Below are 19,293 nucleotides of genomic sequence, written 5' to 3'. Positions count from 1 at the left end.
TGTGTGTGGGAAATCAGCCTGCCAAAATCCATATGAGTTTGTTGAACATTTAACTTTAAAACCATTGGTTTCACATTAAATTAGCAACTGCAGGTCCAAGCAAATGTTGATGTTGATGAAAGTATTTTACCCGTCCTTTGGTGCGGTTCTTGCGTTTGGGCATGTCCTCCTCCATCTCCTCCACATCCAACTCTTGAGGAAAATCCCCCACCAGCAGCTTCTGTAAACACAAGTAAAAACCGGCACATTTGAAAAAGATTGCACTACACTTGAATCTCAAATGAGCTCGTGAAAGAAAGAGAAGTGGGATGATAACAGGCCCTTAGAAAATAAAATCAATCTAAGAGAAGTAACATGTTTTATATCTGTTTGCTATAGACACTAGTATGTAATAGCACAAAGCAATGCATGCCATGTTACCCAGCGCACAGCGGATTAGAGTTAACTGAATAAACACACAGGAGAACCAGTGCCTAACAATCTTAAAGGCCTAGATGACAACAGCACATAAAAGACAGCAATTTGTCACAATAAAAAAGTAAAGTGCAAAGACAAGACTATTTGAAGAGCCATTGTCACAGACACTAACAACAATAGGACAAAACATCTGAGAAAGAAGGGAACAGAAACCAATCAAAAGATTTTTTTCTGCTGTTTTGTTTAAGAATGGTGTAATAATTCCATTTGCACTGAAAAGTATTTATTAGTGAGTCACGTGACGCCATGCGAGGATCGGATGTGTGAACGGCGAGCTCTGTGCCCTTTGCTAGTTTTAATACCTTTTAATGACATAAACCGGTGATATTTGATACACTCTGTTCCATAACTGTTCTAGGAGGACAATATGTCAAAGAATACAAAATCCTCGGGCTCTGGAGACATTAAAAGACACTTACGTGCTCAGGCTGACACCCCTTAGAAGGCCGCAGACCAGGGAGTCGATTAGGTCGGAGAGTTGCGGGAAATGCAGCAAGTGATGTTGAACATGTCGGCAATGCTGACGAAGGTCATTGCTGACTTGGAGGATCTTGCTGTGATATGAAAAGTGGAATTAAAGAATGTTTTTCATGGGTTTAGGTAAGGAGCAGCTTTGAATATCAACACAAAGCCGATCAATCGATCACTGCCATGGAGGCGAAATTTACTGATGTGGTCACAAGAGTGGGGGATGTCGAGAAAAGGATAGATTATCTGGAGTTATCGTGGAGGGAATTATCTGCTAATCCGCTAGCAACCAAGGTGGATTTGGAGTGTGTCTGGGAGAAGTTGGAGGACATGAAAAACCATAGCTGGCGGAATAACGTCCATATCGTGGGAGTCCCGGAGGGAGTAGAAGGACAGAATATGGTGGAATTCCTGGACGGGCTCTTTCCGAGTCTGCTCGACATAGCAGGCCATAAGCTGGAAATTGAGCAAGCTCACAGGGTTCTGGCTTGGCGATCCGCTGAGGGAGAAAATTCTGGCCAAATTTCTGAGATCATCAGATAAAGATCTTGTGTTACATGAGGCTAGAAGTAAAGGAAGGCTTTCTTGGAAGAACCATTGCATTTTCTTGTTCCCAGATTTTGCGAACTCGACAAGAGAGAAACGTGATCTATTCAAGGAATGCAAGAAACTTTTACATCAACAAAAGGTCGCTTTTGCACTGATATTCCCAGCCAAATTGAAAATAGACACTAAGGATGGCCATAAAACATTCACATGCCCACAGCAAGCGATGTCCTTCATAAAGTCTATGGAGTGAGTGGGTCATGTTGTGGTGCTCACGTTTTGGCCGGTTGGACCGGCTCACTGAACATTCGCTTGACTGTATGAAGATTCTGCGCGCTCTATTAGTGTTAGTTCCATATAGCGGCTGGAGTTTATTTTGTAGAGCAACACATCTTCGGGACGGTTTTGTGGATGAATCTACATGCTCTTTGTGCTTATTCGGCTGAAGTTTATTTTGTGGAGCATTTCTTGGAAAGTCATTGAAGTGAGTAAACAATTTGCTTGTACTCATGTTGCGGCCGAATGGACCGGCTCACTGAACATTCGTTTGACTGTCTGAAGAATCTGCATGCTCTTTTTGTGCTTGAGTTTATTTTGTAGAATAATACACCTTTAGGACAGTTTTATGGATGAAGCTACACGCTCTTTGTGTTTATTCTGCCTATTGGCTGGAGTTTTTTTTATAGATTATCTTGTGCTGTGTAATACTGTCTCAAAATTTTTTTATAGAATCACCAGACTTGGCAAAGTTGTCACAGAGGTTCTCATAGGCGTTCATGGACTGTTTGAGTTTGGAGGGATGGACGCCAGCTGGCGCTGTCGTGTGCTGGGTTAATGCACATGTTTTTTTTTCTGTTTGTTTGGTTCTAGGGAATATTCGGGGTTTGAATGTTGCACTAATGTTGGAATGTGGTCTTTATAATCCTGTTTTTGACACACAATCTATTTCTGTGCTGGTTCCGCATAGTGGCTAGAGTTTATTTTGTAGAGCAACACACCTTCTGGATGGTTTTGTGGATGAATCTACATGCTCTTTGTGCTTATTTGGCTGGAGTTTATTTTGTGGAGTATTTCTGGCAAAGTCATTGGAGTGAGTAAGTTATTTGCTTACACTCATATTGCAGCCGAATGGGCCGGCTCACTGAACATCCGCTTGACAGTTTGAGGAACCTGCACGTTTTTTTTGTGTGCTGGTGCCGCCTATCAGCTGGAGTTTATTTTGTGGAGCATTTCTTGGAAAATCATTGGAGTGAGTAAGTCATTTGCTTGTACTCATGTTGCAGCCAAATGGACCAGCTCACTGAACATTCGTTTGACTGTCTGAAGAATCTGCACACTCTTTTAGAGTTGAGTTTATTTTGTACAATAATACACCTTCAGGACAGTTTTATGGATGAAGCTACATGCTCTTTGTGTTTATTCTGCCTATTGGCTGGAGTTTTTTTATAGATTATCTTGTGCTGTGTAATTCTGTCTCAAGAAATTTGTGTAGAATCACTGGACTTGAGCAATCTGACGGCAAAGTTGTCGCAGAGGTTCTCATAGGCATTCATGGACTGTATGAGTTTGGAGGGATGGACGCCAGCTGGCGCTGTCATGCACGGGTTTAATGCACATGTTTTTCTTTTTCTCTTTGTTTGGTTCTGGGGAATGTTCGGGGTTTGACTGTTGCACTAATGTTGGAATGTGGTCTTGGTAATCCTGTTTTTGACACACAATCTATTTTTTCTTACATGTCAAAATGTCAAATGTTAATATGAGTGGATTGTCTATCTCCACGTGGAATGTGAATGAGTTGGGGCACCCCATAAAAAGAAGGAAGGTTATTTCTCTTATTAAGCGTAAGAAATATGATATAGTGTTTCTTCAACAAATGCACCTTTCCCTGCAGGAAGCTGAAAAATTTGGAAAGATATGGGGTGGGCATTTTTTTTAGTGCTGGCTCGAGTAAGAGCAGGGCAGTCATTACACTGATAAGTAAACATCTACATTTCAAATGTCTCAAACAGAATAAAGATACATTAGGAAGAGTCATTATTGTTTTAGCTGAAATTCAGGGAAAAGTCTTATTCTGGCAAATATATATGCGTCTAACGTTGATGATCAGGGCTTTTTTATAGGTCTTGAAAGGATGTTGCAAGCTGCTGGCACCCCTCATGATATAATACTGGGAGAAGACTTTAATCTTTTTATGGACTCAGTCCTTGATTATAGTGAAGCAAAAGTGTGCAAGCCCCTAGAGCAACAGTGACGCTTCACAGGACGTGTAAAAATCTTGGTCTTACAGATATTTGGAGACTTTTGAACCCATCTGGTAGGGACTATACATTTTTTTCTTCAATCCATTAGATTTACACTAGAATAGACTAGAATAGATAGAAGTCCCTCATTTCATCTGTTGTTGATTGCTCAACTGGAAACATTTTAGTCTTAGATCACGCCCTGGTGTCTTTAGAGGTGTTGCCACATACGGAGAAAAAGAAATCATATAGTTGCCGCTTTAATGTATCCCTTTTGCAAAATCCTGAATTCCAACAAATGCTAAAGGCTGAAATCAATGTCTATATGGAGACCAACTGGTCCTCAGTATCCTCTGTGGGCATGGCTTGGGAGGCACTTAAGGCGGTTCTTAGGGGAGACTTTCAGAGACCATCATACAGTATGCCTCATTCACCAAAAAATCCAAAGCACAAGAACTCGTGGAATTGGAGGGGAATTGTCACAGTCACCGTTGTTCTAAGGACTCTTATTTTTAAATAGTTTTTGTCTTGTCATTAGTTTCCCCAAACTACATTTCCCAGGATGCACTGCCCTCATCACAGCCATCTGTTCCCCATCTCCCTCACCTGTTCTCCATTCTCTCATCAGCACCTTTTTGTATAAATATCCTCTAGTTTTGTTCCATGATTGTCAGTTCTTGTTCATTGTTGCATGTCTAAATGTTACCACAAATGACTGTCTCGTTTTGTTACCATCATCATCATCTTCTTTGTATTCTCATCTTCTTTTGATTGTGGATTAAAGGATTGCTGCACTTAGATCCTTCTCCCTAGCCTCATCTATACAAAATGTGACAGAAGAACTGACCTACAAAAATGGATCTAGCGGCTGTCAGGATTCTCCTCCTTGAGCAAGGGGACTGTCCAGTTGAGGATCATGTCTGTGACTTTCTTGAACTGGCAAATTTAGTGCACTATGATGAGCACTCTCTAGTGATTTACTTCTGGGTCGGTCTGAATAGTGCACTAAAGGAACTAATTCCTCTGGCTGATCCTCACTGGACACTCTGTGAGTATATGGAGAAGGTTCTAGAACTTTGCGGTTACCCTTACACTGTGGGATATGGCAGGAACCCCGGGCCAAAACCTGCAACCAAGCCTCCCACGGCTCCTTGCTCCAAGCCTCCCATGGCTCCTTGCTCCAAGCCTCCCACGGCTCCTTGCTCCAAGCCTCCCAGGGCTCCTTGCTCCAAGCCTCCCAGGGCTCCTTCCTCCAAGCCTTCCACAGCTCCTCCCTCCAAGCCTTCCACGGTTAACGAGCCAGCGCCCATGCCTGCCACGGTTAATGAGCCAGCGCCCATGCCTGCCACTGTTAAGGAGCTAGAGCCAATGCCTGTAGCCTCGACCGTCCCAGAGCCAATGCCTGTAGCCTCGCCCATCCCAGAGCCAGTGCCTGTAGCCTCGCCCGTCCCAGCACCAGTGCCTGTAGCCTCGCCCATGCCCAGAGCCAGTGCCTGTAGCCCCATCTGTCCCAGAGCCTGCTCTCGTGGAGCTAACAGCCCTAGAATGTATTTCCACACATGTGCCCACCCCGAGCACCCTTCCTCCTCCGCTGGTTCTGTCCAGCCCCTCTACTCCACTGGTTTCGTCCAGCATCATCGACTCACTGGTTCCATCCAGCACCCTTGCCCTTCCTCCTCCGCTGGTTCCGTCCAGTACCCTGGCCCTTTCTCCTCCGCTGGCTCCACCCAGGACATCGGCTCCTCCTTCTTCTGATCAGCCGGTTCCCTCCAAGTTACTGGCTTGACCATTGCCCCTGGGGACTTCCCAGACTATGGGATCTGTTGACCCTCCAACTCCACCTTGGCCGTCCGATCCCTCAGTGTCACCTCGGCTCTGCGTCCCCTCGTCTCCGCTGTGGTCCTCCAGACTATCAGCATCACTGGGGTTCCTCGTCCCTCCAGCTCCGCATTGGTCCATCGGTCACCTTCCATGGCTCTGCCTCCCATGGCTCCATCCCTCGAGCCTTCCATGACTCCGCCTCCCTTGGCTCCACCCCAAGCCTTCCCTGGCCCAGCCTTCCTTGGCTCCATCCCTCGAGCCTTCCATGGCTCCACCCCTCGAGCCTTCCATGGCTCCGCCTCCCATTACTCTGCCTTCCATGGCTCCACCCTTTGAGCCTCTCATGGCTCCACCTTCCATGACTCTGCCTTCCATGGCTCCACCTCCCATGGCCCTGCCCCTCGAGCCTCCCACAGCCTCGTCCCTCGAGCCTCCCACAGCCTCCCAGGCCTCCCGATCCTGTCCCTGCACTGCGGCCACCTCCCAGGCCTCCTGACTCTACTCCTGTCCTATGGTCACCTCCCTGGCCTCCTGATCATCCCCAGACTCCTCCCTGGCCACAGGATCATCCGCCAATCCTTCCTGGACTCCATAATCTTCTTCCTGGATCCTCCTCTTCACCTGTTTCCTCCACCTTTAGGTGCCAGGAGTCGCCTTTTAAGGGGGGACTCTTATTTTTAAATAGTTTTTGTCTTGTCATTAGTTTCCCCAAACTACATTTCCCAGGATGCACTGCCCTCATCACAGCCATCTGTTCCCCATCTCCCTCACCTGTTCTCCATTCCCTAATCAGCACCTTTTTAACCCTCTAGTTATGTTCCATGATTGTCAGTTCTTGTTTGTTGTTGCATGGCTAAATGTTACCACAAATGACTGTCTTGTTTTGTTACCATCATTATCATCATCTTTGTATTCTCGCCTTCTTTTGATTGTGGATTAAAGGATTGCTGCACTTAGATACTGCTCTATAGCCTCATCTATACAAAACGTGACAGGGATATTAAAAGTGCCGAGACAGAGCTGAGGCGCCAAATGTCGCCTAATGGCCTCAGAGAATTGACCCGATTGAAATACAGATATAATACTATTTTGTAGCGGAAGGTGGAGTTTTGGCTATTCAGGGCAGGACAGTCATACTTTGAGTTGGGGGACAAAGCTGGGAAGCTTTTGGCTAGATATATAAAACAGAAAGAGTCTTTTTCTACCATTCCCTCAGTGAAATCTGCTGGTGGTGAAATATTTACCTTGGCCATTGATATTAATAATGCTTTTAAAGAATTCTATCTTGATCTCTACAGTTCCATGTCTTCGTCTACTGATGAAGATATTAGAAACTTTGTGGAACCATTAGAACTTCATAAACTGACGACTGAGCAATAAGTCTGAGATAACCTTGGACGAGCTTTGAAAGGTAATAAAAGCCTTTCCTACAGGCAAGGCTCTGGGGCCAGATGGCTTTGCCGCTTAATTTTTTAGATCTTATGCTACAGAACTGTCTCTTAACATCTCACTTGATGCCAAAAAGGCATTTGATATGATAGAATGGGATTATCTTTTTAATATTTTGGAAATATATGGGTTCGGAATACTTTTATTGGATGGATTAAGTTATTTTGTAGACACCCGGTAGGGGCGGTACAAACAAATTGATTAATTTCAGATTATTTTACTCTGGATAGGGGCACCCAGCAGGGTTGCTCTCTTTCCCCATTATTGTTCTGTCTTGCCCTGGAACCATTAGCAGCCGCGAAAAGAAAGTAAGATGATTTTCCAGGGGTGGTGGTGGGAGGTGTGGCGCATAAGCTTTTGCTTTATGCAGATGATATTTAGGGGCCTGGGTAGCTCAGTGGTAAAATACGCTGGCTACCACCCCTGGAGTTCGCTAGTTCGAATCCCAGGGCGTGCTGAGTGACTCCAGCCAGGTCTCCTAAGCAACCAAATTAGCCCGGTTGCTAGAGAGGGTAGAGTCACATGGGGTAACCTCCTAGTGGTCGGTATAATGTGGTTTGTTCTCGGTGGGGCGCATGGTGAATTGAGCATGGTTGCCGTGGTGGATGGCGTGAAGCCTCCACACGCACTATGTCTCCGTGGCAACGCGCTCAACAAGCCACGTGATAAGATGCGCGGGTTGACTGTCTCAGATGCGGAGGCAACTGGGATTCATTCTCCGCCACCCGGACTGAGGCGAATCACTACACAACCACAAGGACTTAGAGCGCATTGTGAATTGGGCATTCCAAATTGGGAGAAAAAGGGGAAAAATCCCAAAAAAAATAAATAAATAAATAAACATATATGCAGATGATATTTTATTATTCGTCTCTAACCCTACTAGATCTATGCCTTGCCTCCACAGAATTATTCATTCCTTTTCTAAGTTCTCAGAATACAGAGTCAATTGGTCTAAATCCAAAGCTTTGGCTCTGACAGTGTACTGCCTAATAACGGCTTTTCAGCCAGGCGCCTTCCAGTGGCCCAAACAGGGCATTAAGTATTTGGGCATTTTATTCCCAGCAAATTTGTGTGATTTAGTTAGAGTTAATTTTGACCCTTTAATAAAAATGCTTGAGCGATGTGGGCAGGTGGGCTCCATTACATTTATCTATGATTGGGAAGGTTAATGTTATTAAAATTAATTGTATTCCAAAATTCAACTACCTGCTACAATATCTCCCTGTAGATGTCCCTCTTCATTTGGAATGGTAAACGTCCCAGATTACATTTCAATAAGTTACATAGGCCTACCCAAGATTTTGTTTTATTATTATGCATTCAGTCTCAGACATTTGGCTCATTGGTCGCTTCCACCTGAGAGAGCCCCTCCCTGGTTTTTTATTGAACAGGAAGTTCTTGCCCCTATTTCGCCATTGCAGAGTCTTTCTATTAAACTAATCGGAGAAGTTAAGTTGCACCCCGTTATCTCGCATTTGCACTAGGTATGGACAAAAGTGTTTAATTCGGACATCTATTTAAATGTTGCTTCAAGCATATGGCTGGGCCCAAAATTATGTATTAATAAATCCTGACCCCAGCTTAGCTGGGATATGTGAAAAAAAAAGAATTTCACTGTATATGTGCAAATGTATAATGTGTGATAAATAAATAAAATTATCAATTAAAATTATTAATTATTAATTATTAATTAATAAAAATTATTAATTATTAATTATTATTAATCCCCTTTCTGCTGGTCAGAGTGGATTGTGAGGGAGGTTAATAAACTCGGTGACCTATAGGAGAGTGGAGTGTTGAGATCCTTTGAAAATATGGTTCAACATTTTAGGATTCCCAGATCTCAGTTCTTTAGGTAGTTACAGCTGTGGCACCTGCTCTGTGCCATTTCTGGGAGTAGCATACACCCCCCTAAAGCGGCAGATACTCTGGGAGTGGTGATTACTGCTTTTGGAAAAGGTCATGAGGCATCAGTGTATGACTCCCTGCTAATTCAGAGTCTGGGGAACGGAGCTTCAACTTCTCTCAAGAGACTATGGGAGAAAGATTTAAACTTGGTATTGGAGGAGGGAGTTTGGGCTAGGATTCTAAAAAATATCAAGTTTACATCTAGAGATGCAAGAGTGTGCCTTATGCAATTTAAGATTTTACATTGATTCTATTGGACCCCCTCTAGATTGTATAGGCTTGGTCTTAAAGACACACCCATCTGCTGGCAATACCAATCAGAAGATGGGGACACAACCCATGTTTTTTGGTGGTGTTTTAAGATCCAAGAATTTTGGTTGAGGGTTCAGAGCTTTATGTGTGAAGTATTGGACACTCAATTTTCATTTTGCCCCAGATTCTGTATCTTAGGTGATGGGGCGGTCATTAATATAGTGGATAGACACCCCTGGTGTCGCGAGTTCGAATCCAGGGCGTGCTGAGTGACTCCAGCCAGGTCTCTTAAGCAACCAAATTGGCCCGGTTGCTAGGGAGGGTAGAGTCACATGGGGTAACCTCCTCGTGGTCACCATAATGTGGTTCACTTTCGGTGGTGCACGTGGTGAGTTATGCGTGGATGCCGCGGAGAATAGCGTGAAGCCTCCACACGTGCTATGTCTCCGTGGTAACGCGCTCAACAAGCCAGGTGATAAGATGTGCGGATTGACTGTCTCAGACGTGAAGGCAACTGAGATTCGTCCTCCGCCACTCGGATTGAGGCAAGCCACTATGCCACCATAAGGACTTAGAGCACATTGGGAATTGGGCATTCCAAATTGGGGAGAAAAAGGGGTGAAAATCGAAAAAAATAAATAAATATAGGGGATTGATATATAAAAAGTTGGGTCCTAGCCGGAGTTATGATCAGCAGACGAATCATTCTTAGGGGATGGAAGTCAGCTGGAGCACCCTCAATTCAGGAGTGCTGCACAGAGATGGGCAGGGTGGCGGCATTCGAGGAGGTGACATATAGAAGTCTGGGCAAATGGGATTTGTTTAATAGGAAGTGGGGTAGATATTTGGCCTTTTTGAAGGGTTCTCAGCGAGGGGCAGTGGAGAGGAATTTGTAGTTTTAAATGTTTTAAAACATGTTTTTTGAAAGTCTACTTATGTTTGTTTATTTAATTTGTGAATGGAATCAATAAAAATTGTTAATAACAAAAAAAAAAAATTATTATTGGTGCTTGCTAAGGCAAGTATCACACAGAGTTAGGGATTTGAACAAACCTTTAACCCGAAGTATTAAACTTCATTGTGTAAACTATGGCACACCTTTTGTGCTACAGACATAAATGATACCTCAAATCAAGTGGCTTGTTGAGAAGAGGTCTGTTATAACATTTCCAAGTGACTGAATATAAGATTTTTCCTTGTGGATTATTATTTATTTTATTTATTTACAATTTGTAAGAATACATGTCATATGCAAAGCTTAGGACTCAGTGTGCCTGCAGCTGTACAGCTGTACACACTGTTCTTACCATGAGCACTCCAACTTAACAGAATATTTCAGCAATCTTGACGTGTCCAGTATTTCTGTCAGCTGTGTGGAATCAGAACTAGCAATGCCAGATTCACAAATTCTTTTGAGTCGGTTCTTTTCAGTGAATTGGCCAAACGGGTTAGCAAAATTATTTGAATTGATTTGTAATTTAGACAGATTCATTCAGTCTGCTCCCTCAACGAAATCATTTGGAACGGTTTCTCACTCAGTAAAACAGTATCGGATACGAGAATAAACAGAGTGTTGGATGAAGTGGATATTTACCAACAGTCAGTTGAAGCAAAATGCCACTACTAGAGCTGCAACTAGTGCTGTGTCATGTGAATAAGGGAAAATATTGCTTTTTTTTAGTATTTTAAAACTTGTAGAAATGAAAGTAACATTGACAAGATAGCAACATTTACCCACTGAGGTCAGCTACTTTCTCAAAAAAATGCTGCCATGTTCCTTTTTACCATTCAGACATGTTCGGTTTAACTCTGAATGGCTTCTAAGTCTTTTAGAAATGGTTTAGCCATACTTAAAATATTCAAAAATGTGTAAAAATGCTTCTCTCAATGTCACAAGAATTTAATGGTTTAGTGCTGTTTTTGCCAAAAAATGTCAGTTTTACCCGATGATGAAATCCTGCAGGTGCCCCTAACTATAGCAGTACCATGGTACTGCGATAGTATCAGATTGTAATACCATGGTAATTTTATAAACACTATGGTACTGAATGACCTTATTCATGTACCATCATATTTTCAAGTCACTCCAAGGTCCTTTAAAGATACTACTACCATGGTAAATGTAAAAAAAAAAAAAAAAAAACTGTATTATCGAGGTAATATGTCCAGATGTGTTAAGGCCAAGGAGAATTGTCAATGGAGCTGGAACTGGTAACTGATAAGTTGGCTGTAAGCTGGCTCCAAGTGATTGGGAATTAGCTCCCAAGGGTCAAGGAGAGAAACATTTCCAGATAGAACCTGGACAACCATAAACCATTTGTCTGAGGATTTGGGGAAGTTAGCCAATTATAAAAGACAGTCTTCTTGGGTGTACAAATTTGTGGAGGAGTGAAGGTAGCAGGGGGCCACACCATTAGCTGTGTTTTGAGTTTAATTCTAGCAGTTAGTGTTGGAGCAGAGGCGTAGCCAATCTGAGCAAAGGCGTAACGTGAGAATTTGCAGAGGACTTGTAACAAACTGGAAAAAACAGGTAGGTCGGTAAGGAGTTTGTTACAGTAGTCTAACTATGAAATGTCCAGAGCTTGAATGAGGAAAACTGCACAACTGCACAGATGGTGCAGGAGTGAAATAATGAGACTTTTTGTACTGGGGTGCCCAGTATCGCATATGGTTAATTTCTCACCTTACATTATAAGCTAGATTTTTACATTTTCTGAAGAAAATTTGAGTGGTGCTTACCTGTGCAAAACTCGACCATAGTGTTGTGGGTGGTTGCCAGGGTGTTTGCAACAGAATCTCATGACAACTTGTAATAATTTGCATGAGAAGGCAAAAAACAAACACAAATGTATGTCATTAACCTGTATTACACTTCCCTTGTCACATTTCAAACCCTGATGTTTTCTTCATTCTGTTGTACACAAAAGGTATTTTCCTATTAAAATCATGGTTGAAGTTAGGGATTTGGGTAAGAGGTTTAGACTTTCCATGGTTAGGTTTAGCGACTGGGGTGTATGGCGCGCTTAAACCTAAACTACACCCTAAAGCTAACCATGATTTTAAAGGGATAGTTCACCCAAAAATGAAAATTCTCTCATTATTTACTCACCCTCATGATACCCCACGTGTGTATGACTTTCTTTCTTCACCAGAACACATTTGAAGAAAAATAGAACATTTTCTCAGCTCAGTATGTCTTAAAGGAATAGTTCACCCAAAAATGAAAATTATGTTCATTGTTTACTCACCCTCAGCGATATCCCAGGTGTGTCTGACTTTCTTTCTTCACCAGAACAGAATTTGAAGACAAATAGAAAAATTTCATTTCAGGCTCAGTAGGTCCTCTAAACAATGCAAGTGGATGGTGACTCCGATTTTTTGAAGCTCCAAATTTCACAGACAGGTGCAGCATAAACGTTATCCATATGACTCCAGTCTGTTAAATGAATGTTCTTCTGAAGTGCACACGATCACTTATTGCTGTGAAAAAGATACAATATTTAAATACATTTTTAAACTGTAAATCATTCGATTCCAGTACATCTCTGTAACGCGCGCTCATGCGCGTGATGACGTAAGCTCGTTGTTGCCGTTACGAAACACGCGAAGAACTGACGCAAGAAGCGCATCGCTGTTTACAATAGAAACTTAGCACAGAGCACGGACCACGTGCTGTCACAGTAGCTTGATAATTTTAGTGTGATGTGTGTGTGAGTTATTTGGAGATCATGTATTAATCTGTTTCATATTACTCTGACAATGGTTGTGTTTATGCGGCGCTGATGGATCGTCAACCGAGTGGAGGATGTGAGATTACGTCTGTATCATGGCAATCAGGATAATACGTCATCGACAAGAGTCCAGCAGTGGACTCCACGCCTCTCGTGAAGCTATACCAGGAGCAATGATTTAGAGTGTCAAAAGTACTTAAATATTTAAGTACTTTTGCACACCAAATCATTGCAACTGGTATCGCTTTACGAGAGGCATTCATTTAACTGCTGGAGTCATATCGATGACATATTATCCTGACTGCCATAATACAGACGTAATCGAATGTCCTCCATTCGGTTGACGGTCCATCAAGCGCCGTTCACAAACCACACCAATTGTCAAAACAATATAAAACAGATTAAAACATAATTTCCAAATAATTTATTCACATATTGTTTTGAAACAAGTTCTAGCTGTGACAGCATGTGTCTGTGCTCTGTGCAAGTTTCTAACTTGTAAACAATGACGACGCTTCCTACCTCCGTCCTTCGCGTGTCGCGTGACCGTACCAACGAGCTTACGTCATCCCTCGCATGAGCGCACGTCACAGAGATGTACTGGAAGCGAACGATTTGTAGTTTAAAAATGTATATAAGTATTGTATGTGTTTCTCAGCAAATAATCAATCGTTTGCACTTCAGAAGACACTTTATTTAGTTGACTGGAGTCGTATCGATATCGTTTGATGCTGACTCTCAATATGCAATTTGGAGCCATCAAAAAATCGGAGTCACCATTCACTTGCATTGTTTAGAGGACCTACTGAGCCTGAAATGAAATCTTTCTAAATGTCTTCAAATGTGTTCTGGTGAAGAAAGAAAGTCATACACACCTGGGATATCGCGAGGGTGAGTAAACAATGAAATAATTTTCATTTTTGGGTGAACTATCGCTTTAACTGAAATTTCACTGTTGTGTACCACAGAAGAAAGAGAAACATCAGGGTTTTGAACGTGTTCTTACGAGTTTTGTTACTTTTAACCCCAAACCCCAGTCCTAAACCTAACCATAAAGTCTAATCCCTTACCCAATCCCTAAACCCAAGTATGAGCAGTAAGAATAGTGCTGCTTGCCTTAGCAAGAAAAACAATACAACTGTACTTAAAATATGTGGTTGCATACAGTGTGAGAAGGGAACATAGGTAGAAGGGAGGCACACAGGTTTCTAGTTCCTGCAGGAGCCCGAGGCAATGCAAGCAGCAGGATCACAGTTCCATTCCCACAGAACGAAGCTCTCTAAAGAGTCACTCTTTTTTATTTATTTATTTTTTTATCCCCTTTTCTCCCAATTTGGAATGCCCAATTAGTAGGTCCTCGTGGTGGCACCATTACACACCTCAGTCCGGGTGACGGAGGACAAGTCTCAGTTGCCTCCGCTTCTGAGACAGTCAATCCACACATCTTATGACGTGGCTTGTTGTGCATGACAAAGTGGAGACTCACAGCATGTGGAGACTCATGCTACTCTCCGTGATCCATGCACAACTTACCACACGCACATTTGAGAGCGAGAACCCCTAATCGCGACCACGAGGAGGTTACCCCATGTGATTCTACCCTCCCTAGCAACCGGGCCAATTTGGTTGCTTAGGAGACCTGGCTGGAGTCACTCAGCACGCCCTAGATTCGAACTCGCGACTCCAGGGGTGGTAGTCAGTGTAAATACTCGCTGAGCTACCCAGGCCCCCCTAAAGTGTCACTCGTAATTAAAGTGCTAATTGGTGAGCTGTCCACCCCTGGGTGGCTGCCATATTGTGTGCAAAACTGAGACAGTGGAGAGACCAGTGATAGCTCTATCAGCTGATGGACTGATTCATTAGGATCTACACAATCAAACATGTATACCTGCTTACCTCAAGTTGTTACATATGTCTAACTCCTCTCCGCAAAATCAGTACTACAGCTTTGTCAAACATACTCACATACTCGCACAGACACATAAACAGTTAAACACACACTCAAACTCACAAGCAGACACACACTTTGTGGTTAACAAGAAACTCTGCCAGTGGGGGCAAGTCAGCCCTAGAGGGATTTGTGTCACTGCCAAAAAAAGACACAAATACCATAGAGAAAATCGCAAGGGAAGAGGAGAGAGAGAATGAGGGAGTGAGAAAGAGTAAAAGACAAAAAGACTGTGGTAGAAAGAAGACAGAAAGATTAAATGGAGTTGTGGCAAGAGCATTTGTGTGTACTTCAGGGTTAAGTTTGGTAAAATAACTCTATTTTCTTTACAGTAGAGTGTATGTTTTAAGATTCCGGAGAGAACAAGGATAGTTTTGGAGACATTTTACCTGGCACTCGCTCATGGGTTCCTCTTCCTTGGTCTCAACCTTCTTATCAAGCAGTTCTCCACTGAGGAGAGACTCTAGCACTGGACCCTCAGGAACACCCCCTTCCTTCTTTAGGGCTGCCTCATAGTCTAAACACACACACACACAGCCACTTAGACCTGAATACGTATCTCAATAATGACACAAACAGTCTAGATTAAGTTGACATAAACATAGTTAAAGGAAAAGTTCACCTAAAAATGAAAATTCTGTCAGACTGCCTACACTCATATTGTCCTGAATCCACATGAATTTCTTTCTTGTTCAGAACACTACAGGTAAAATTTTAATGAATATATTGACCCATCTATTTAATATAATGGTACTTGATCTGTTAGCATATCAAACAATTCAAAAAGTTTAAACTCGCATGTACCCGCGTGCCACTGTGAATGAACGTGCATCAGATATCAAAATAAAAAATAAAAAAAGACTTAAATTCTGTATTGTTTCTCACCAAAACTTTTTTGACAGATTTTTTATTTTTGGGTGTCCTATTACTTTAATATGACTGAATATCTTTGATAAAATTATGCTACACCAAAGAAAGTAATATGAAAGAAAGTGTATACATGAAGTCATTAACAAACATTGACATAAAAAAAAAGAAAAAGATAAAAAAAAAGATCAATTAATTATTTTAAAAACTATTTCACCTTAAAGTTCTTACATTTTGGGTTGTTTCTCACCAAAACAACCCAAAAACCAAAATCGTATGCCTTTAAATAAGACGCATGAGTCACATGGACTACTTTTGGGCCCCTTTTTAGCTTGAAAGTGAGGCACAATCCACTGCCATTGTATTGAAAGATGGGCTGTAATGTCCATTAAAACATCTTATTTGTGTTGATCTTAAGAAAGAACGTTATACTGGTTTGAAATCACATGAGGGTGAGTAAATAGAAAGATCAGACACTTCCAATCTGAGCATGCTACACAATTTCTTGTCCAGGCTCTTGTTATATCTAGACTGGACTACTGCAATGCTCTTCTGGTAGAACTTCCTGCATGTACAGTCAAACCTCTGCCGTTGATTCACAATGCAGCGGCTCGATTGGTCTTCAACAAACCCAAGAGAGCACACATCACACCTCGACTTCATCGAACTGTCTGGTTGCCGATGGTTGCTTGCATGAAGTTCTAGGCACTTTTTCTCCCTTACAGAACAACAACTGGCTCCACACACCCTATCTGTACACTCGAAACTTCAAGTATACATGCCCTCCAAAAGTTTACAATCAGTGGGTGAGTGGTGACTTGTGGTGCCATCTTATAGTTGCCCAAAATCACTTTCCTGGAACTTCACTTTAACTGTTCCTAACTGGTGGAATGACTTACCAAACCCCACCCGAGCAGCTAAATCTCTAGTCATTTTCAAGAAACATCTAGAGACGCATCTCTTTCGTGAGCATTGACTCAATCCTACTAATATTGTCTTCTTTCTTCTTTTTAAAAAATAATCTGTTAATTCTTTCACCACTGTCCCTCACCTTCCTCTCTATGTGTGCTTCTCTGAGCAATTTGCAACATTGTATTATAGCACTTCTCTTATTACTGCCTCCGTAGGATAAATTGCTTCTGTTGCATTCCTCATTTGTAAGTCACTTTGGATGAAAAACTAAATGAATTTTTAATTTTTTAATGAACTATTTCTTTAATTCCTCAGTTTTTTGTAAATATCATTAAATGGCTCTCACCGATCTTAAACTCGATGGGTCCAAGACGTGGATCCTCTAAGATGTTTAACCGTCTCTTCTTTCTCCAACAACGTGCAGGATAAGTATAAAGCTGCCCTGGAGCAACACCTGGGTCAGACAAAACCAGAGGCAGTTATGTAAAACAGCATAAATATTGTCTCTAGCTTAAGCTTACAGCACAAACCTTAGATGAAAATCACATGTGCAGTACCATAAACACACACCTGGCCCTCGGTGGGTCTTCTCCATCCATATGTAGCAGTTACTCTGTGCTACGCCTGTTTGGGAGTCGAGGAATGGCAGACGCATGGAGCGTTCAGCGCAAAGTCGAGCATTATAACTGCGGCAGTGCTCGATGGCCTCACGGTAGAACTCCTCACCAAGGCTGGAAACAATACAAAAGATGAGAACATGCTTTTTTCACAGACATAAATGAACAAATATTGGATTAATTTTACTGCTCAACAATTAAGGAAAACTATAACCTTTGCTAATTAAATTTCCAGGCATTTGGTGCTATAAGCAGAGAACTTTTTGAACTCAAATTTAAGTATTCAAGTTAATTATAATTACAGTGTGGTAAGTAAATGAAGAGTGAATTGGATTCTTGGCTGGCATCTGCATGGGAATCATAAGTTTTATTTCCATCAAAGTTCAAAGCTCTGTTATGTGTGAATAATAAATTTATTAGAAATTCAATAAAGAATAATAGACATGAGGAGTTGTTTTGCAGGAAATGGGATGATATGAAGATGAATTTAATTATTATTTGACATTTTAATAATATGTGACGATAATTTGGCCTACACAGTAAGAAAAATATGTTTGTCAAGTAACCCAAAAATGTGCTTCATGAGGAATCATACATTAAATTAATTGGTTTAATTACTTTCAGAAAGTGATGTTTAAAAACACTGCACCATGAGAACATTGGTGAGCATTTATTGTTCATGTGAAAAAAGCAGAGTCAACCGTTCTGTCCTCAGGAGCATGTTTGCATGCTTAAAACTGGCAGGACAAAGGTACTGAACAGTGGTTTTACTGCTGAGACTGCAGTGAGATACCCTGCTCAGCAAACTGCTGTATATTTAAAACTCTTTTAAGATTAGGATGACACTTTATATAATTCTCATCACTAAGTCATTAGCAAATATTGTGTAATGCTTAACAGATCAGTAGTTTATTTACATTCAGATATTAAATATGTGGTTTTTTATCTGTCATATTTTTAAGTATGTGGATGTATTAACTAATGATCTAGTACACATTCTATAATTTAAGTAAGGGAATAATAAGTAATGGAATTGGATAATGTACAGTCAACCTGTTATTATTGCAAAATAAACCCTGACAGGGTGATCAGGATCTTGTATCTTTACATTACTGTACATTATCCGGCTTATGACTATTTACCGAATAAAGAAATAAAGAAATGGACATGACATGAAATTGATTTGAGCTGAATTTATTTTATTATGTCAAAAGAAGAAAAAAAACAGCGTTTTTTTACAGAAATATTTGACCCCAGAATTCCACACTTTGCCTCAGAAAAAAAAAAAAAAAAAACTCCAGTGAGTCGTGTAATTAGGTTTTACATTTACACTCACAAAGCACTTTATTAGGTACACCTGTACCCCTACTTATTCATGCGATTATCTAATCAGCCAATCTTGTGGAAGCAGTACAATGCATAAAATCAAGCAGATACGGGTCAGGAGCTACAGTTAATGTTCACATTAACCATCAGAATGGGGACAAAAATGTGATCTAAATGTTTTCGATCGTGGCATGATTATTGGTGCCAGATGGGCTGGTTTGAGTATTTCTGTAACTGCTGATCGCCTGGGATTTTCATATGCAACAGTCTCTAGAATTTACTCCAAATGGTGCCAAAAACAAAAAACATACAGTGAGAGGCAGTTCTGTGGACGAAAATGCCTTGTTGATGAGAGAGGTCAACAGAGAATGGCCAGACTGGTTTGAGTTGACAGAAAGGCTACGGTAACTCAGATAACCACTCTGTACAATTGTATTTAGAAGAATAGCATCTCAGAATGCACAACAAGTCGAACCTTGAGGGGGATGGGCTACAACAACAGAAAACCCTGCACGTCGGGCACTTTATTAAGACTGTTGTGTTCCTAATAAAGTGCTTAGTGAGTTTTTATAGTTAATACAGTATATGGCAACACTTTACAATAAGGTTGTATTTGTTAACATTACTTCAATAAATTAGTTAATATAAAACAATGAACAATACTTTTAAAGCACTTATTAATCTTGGTTAATGTTAATTTTGACATACAGTATAGGCTACTAATATAT

General features: G+C 41.5%; 1 pseudogene; it reads right to left on the bottom strand.

The window, feature by feature from the left end:
* LOC127429593 (zinc finger protein neuro-d4-like) overlaps window positions 1–19,293 on the bottom strand; it is an 85,813-nt pseudogene that overhangs the window by 36,227 nt on the left and 30,293 nt on the right.

The sequence above is a fragment of the Myxocyprinus asiaticus genome, chromosome 39 (genome assembly GCF_019703515.2).
Source record: "Myxocyprinus asiaticus isolate MX2 ecotype Aquarium Trade chromosome 39, UBuf_Myxa_2, whole genome shotgun sequence".
Lineage (NCBI taxonomy): Eukaryota > Metazoa > Chordata > Actinopteri > Cypriniformes > Catostomidae > Myxocyprinus > Myxocyprinus asiaticus.
This window is presented reverse-complemented; position numbering and strand designations above follow the sequence as displayed.